This window comes from Lactuca serriola, chromosome 1 (assembly GCF_051521515.1).
Source record: "Lactuca serriola cultivar US96UC23 chromosome 1, Lser_US96UC23_V15, whole genome shotgun sequence".
Taxonomy (NCBI): domain Eukaryota; kingdom Viridiplantae; phylum Streptophyta; class Magnoliopsida; order Asterales; family Asteraceae; genus Lactuca; species Lactuca serriola.
This window is the reverse complement of record NC_136408.1, coordinates 198316285-198321456: the sequence shown is the minus strand read 5'-3', so window position 1 is coordinate 198321456 and position 5172 is coordinate 198316285.

The window sequence follows — 5172 nt, the reverse complement described above, 5'->3', positions numbered from 1 at the left end:
TATTCCTAGATGGACTACGATACGAAATCCACGATTTTGTGGCTAATCGGGATGTTCTGTCATTCGAAAAGGCTGTTGAGTGTGCTCGAAAGTGCGGGCATGACTTAGAAATACATGGTGCCACTCTTTTTGTTCCTAAGCATCCATGTAGTGATCGAGTTGTTCCTATCCCCCCAATTCCACCAGCTCAATCTATTCGAACTGATCCTGGTAATCAAGTGCAATCTCATAATACCCCTCATGGCCGCGGTAGGTCACAATCTTTTTCGCTTCAATCGTCATCGTGTCGAAATTGTGGAAAGAAACATCTGGGCGAATGCAGATTAGAAAAAGGATCAGTGGTTTGTTATGGATGTGGAGAAGTAGGCCACATGAAGTCTGCTTGTCCGATGAAGAATGTTACATGCATTATTTGTGGTGTTGCTGGCCACAGAAAGTGTTTTTGCCCCACTCTTACTAGTCAAATAACGGGAAGTCAAGCTTCTGTTCAACAACCGGTGAGAAGTCAAGCTCATGTTCAACAACCAAAGAGTACTCCAACTAAAAAGGAGGATGTGCCAAAAGTTAAGGGTCATGCATCCAAATTACCACAGAGGAGGCACGCGTGGACCCGAATGTGATGACGGGTACATTTCTTGTCAATTCTAGACCTGCTTACATCTTATTTGATTCTAGTGCCTCAGATTCTTTTGTGTCTCATGAATTTGCGCATTCCTTTCAAATTGCTTGCTATGTACTTGCGCAACCATTTCACATAGATACTACAGGAAGTATATCATTACTTGCTGATAAAATCTATAGGGATTGTGCCATAGAAATTGAAGGCTACAATTTTCTTGCTAATCTGATTCCTATCTCCTTGCCCTACTTTGATATTATTCTCGGCATGGATTGGTTGTCAAAGAACCACGTAGAACTCTTGTGCTATGAAAAGATAGTATACATTCCCATTGAAGGGGGAATCCTATTTATGTCTAGGGTGAAAAAAGAATCTTAAAAATAATCTCTTTCCTCAAAGCCTGTAAATTCATATCGAAAGGATGTTCTATTTATCTGGCTTACACAATTGATGTCTCAAAAGAGGAGAAGAAAACTGTAAATGATGTTCCCGTTGTGAAAGAATATCCTGATGTTTTCCTCGATGATTTTCCTGGACTTCCTTTGGACAGGCAAGTAGAATTCCGAATTGACATTTTGCTTGGTGCTGCTCCGATTGCAAAGACTCCTTATCATCTTGCACCAGCTGAAATGTAACATCCTGTTCCAGGTTGTTTTGTGATTTAAGGCCCGTGGGCCTTAAATCGAGTATGATAAGGTGTTGAGGCTTTGAAGGAGAAAGGTTTAGGCCTTTTGGGGTATGGGTAAGGTAGGTTGTGTGATAAAAGAGTTCGGTTAGTTCTTTAGAGCCCAAATGTATTGTTAAAGGATCTGGTGTGGGCTTTTCATGATTTTTGGATTTGAGTTCGAGTGGGCTTTAGGAGTAATAAAGTTGATAGAATTATAGGGATTCTCGTTACATTTTCATGGATATAAGCATCGTCGGAAACGGACTTATAATGAAGAAGTTATGACCTTCAGAAGTTTTGAGGATTGCAGGCTTAGCCAAGTACGCTGAGCATACACAAAGTGTACGCTAGGCGTAACTTTTGAGTACGTTGGGCATAATGACCACAAATGGTCGTGAATGTTCTTCAAAGTATGTTGGGCGTACCATATGAACACTGGGCGTACTCCAAATAGATCTGGATGCTATTTTAGGGTCTTGGACCCTATTTAAGCTCCTTATCTCATAACCTAACCCTGATATCTTCAGCCTCCATCCTCTAAACCCTAGAAATCGACCCTAAGCCTCCATTTGAGGGATTCTTGAGCATTTTGGTGATGTGGTGAGTTTTTGGTGCACATTGTGGAAGAAGGAGTTCCTTGAGGAAGCATTGCTTGGCTTAGAGTTTGTGGATCCAATCCCTAATCATGTTGATCTAGCTCCAAAAAGCATAAAGTTTGAATCTTGGTGGCTTTCTCATGTGGATCTAGTGCGGTGATCACTTGTTGTGTTTGGATTTTGAAGAATAAGAAACTTTGAAAGAGAATAGCTTGAGCACCTAGCTTTTGGATCTATGTTCTTCTCTTGTTGGTGCATCTTCCAGAGGTATCAAGTTTTGAACTTGCTTATTGTTGTGCTAGTTTTTGTTTTGGGTCCATTTTAGGGTTTTTGGTCCCAAAGCTTGAAGCTTTATGAGTTGTTGAACTCCAAAGCATAATATATGCCCCTTTGAGTACATTTAGTGGTGTTAGGTCATAAAAATCCAATCTTGGACGTTGGAATCAAGCCATGCATGAGTTAGGAAGTATTTGAGATATGGAAGTGAGTGTTTTGGGTGTTTGTGACCTTTCCAGCCAAGCAAAGGCTTAAAGTCACTGACTTTATGGAGTAAGTGCCATTAGGGAGACCAGATCTGGGGATTGAGGTAATGTCTTAACTGTTTAAGACCAAATGAGTAGAAAGAGTGAATCTGGGGAGTACACTGAGCGTAATCCCTATACGCCCCGTGTACTGTCCCAGTGTCCTCGATGACCAATATGGATTTGTGAGTACGTTGAGCGTACCAAGAGAGGTACACCCCGCGTAACCTCACTGTGGACTTTTGGGCTTAGTCTCATTTTGGGCCTTGAGTTTTGGGCCTAGAGTTTGGACTTGTTGTAATAGAGTCTTGGACCTGAGAATTATATATATATATATATATATATATATATATGCTTTGGGCCCTTGAGTTGGGCTTGCCATTAGATGTGAGAGATTTGGGCCTCGGGAGAGCCCATTTATTATTGGGCCTTGGTAGGCCAATTGGTTTTAGGTCATTGATGGGTTGGTTAGTGGACTACCTTTAGACCTAATGAGCGAGATTTGGGAATTAGTTCCTAATCGGGATAATTATGGGCTTTACACAGAGTTAGAGGCCGGTGCATAGCAGCAACGTTTATAGGGGCAGTTCATTATTCGAGGTGAGTCTTCTCACTATACCTTACCTGGAATGGTAACTATGTGTATGTATGAGACTTTATGTGACATGTGACCGGAAGGTCTTATGTATTGATATGAGTTATGTGACCTTGTATGTTATGAATATGTCGTATGTTTGGGGCCGGAAGGCAATCAGAGTTATGGCCTAAAGGCAATCAGATTTATGGCCAGAAGGCAATCTGATTTATGGTCGGAAGGCAATCAGAGTTAAGGCCGGAAGGAAAACAGAGTTGGGGCCGGAAGGCTAGTAATGGTAGGGCCTGAAGGTCTACCAGAATTGTGGGACCGGAAGGTCCTACTGAGACACATTGACCGGAAGGTCTTACAGAGTTATAGCCTCGAGCGGCTAATATGTGTATGTGGTATTTTAGGAAATTTACTAAGCTTGGTGCTTACCGTGTTATGTGTTATGTGTTTTAGGTTCTTACCAGGATTGTGGGAAGGCGGCGGATCGATTGTACACACAAGAGAAAATACTCACAAATAGGGATCCTGGATTTTGATAATTACTTTTGAAAACTATTTTTGAAATATTTTATGACAATCACACTTGAGATTTTGAAAATTATTATATGTGATGTTGGTAATTAAAAAAAATTGCTTGAAAATACTACGGTGTTACATGAAATGAAGGAAATGATGATCCAACTACAGATATAACTTGACAAAGGCTTTATTCGACCGAGTACCTCTCCTTGGGGTGCTCCAGTATTTTTTGTTAAGAAGAAAGACAGATCGATGCGAATATGTATTGATTACTGTGTGCTAAATAAAGTGACTATCAAGAACAAATACCCACTACCTCGCATTGACGATTTGTTTGATCAACTTCAGGGTGTTAGCTATTTCTCAAAGATTGATTTAAGGTCTGTCTATCATCAGTTAAAAGTACACGAGCAGGATGTGCCGAAGACTGCTTTTTGTACTCGTTATGGGCATTTCGAATTCCTTGTCATGCCATTCAATTTGACAAATGCTCCTGCTGTATTCATGGATATGATGAATCGAGTATGTCATCCAATGCTTAATAAATCTGTCATCGTATTCATTAATGATATTCTAATTTATTCCAAGTCTGAAGCTGATCATGCCATTCATATTTGCGAAGTATTATAACTTCTTTGAAAGGAGAAATTATATGCTAAATTCTTGAAATGTGAATTTTGGCTTCACCAAGTTCAGTTTCTCAGCCATGTGATTTCTGGTGAAGGTATATCTATAGATCCTACCAAAATTGAAGCCATTCAGAATTAGGAAGTGTCTCGTAATGCTTCTGAAATTTGTAGTTTCTTGGGTCTCACGGGATATTACCGAAGATTCATTAAAAAAATTTCACGTGTAGCTGTACCTCTCACAAGTCTTACACAAAAGGAAGAAAAGTTCGAATGGGGAGAAGCCCAAGAAAAAGCTTTCTCAACTTTAAAAGATATTTTGACTCATGCTCCGATCTTATCACTCCTAGAAGGTGATAATGATTTTTTTGTTTATAGCGACGCTTCAAGATTGGGTCTTAGTTGTGTGTTGATGCAACGTGGTAAAGTGATAACTTATGCCTCAATATAACTGAAAGATTATGAAAAGAATTATCCCACCCATGATCTGGAACTCATTGCAGTGGTATTTGCCTTAAAACTTTGGAGACATTATATTTTTGGTACGTAATGCCAATTGTTTACCGACCACAAAAGTCTCAAGTACATATTCAATAAGCAAACTCTGAATATGAGACAACAACGAGCTATGGAGCTGATCAAAGACTATGACTGTGAAATCCTGTATCATCCTGGAAAGGCCAATGTAGTTGCTAATGCTCTTAGCAGAAAAGTTTATCATAATAGTATGTGTTATACTATTACTCACACTACAATAAAGTTCCTATTCTTGATGAACTAGAGAAATGGAAAGAAGAAGCTTTAAAGCCAAAAAATATGAAGAAAGAAGGGATGATACATTATGTTGGGTCGTGTTTTGTTATGTATTGCGTCGATTGGGCTCGCTAGTTAGTCCAATTTTGTAACTCCGGTTTGGGCTTGTCCAACCGTGAGCTTGATAGGGTTTATTATAAATATAGGTGCTTGCATGCATCTTAGGTTAATGACTGAAACGAAAGTTACGATAGATCAGAGCATTATTCAGAAGTTTTAATTATC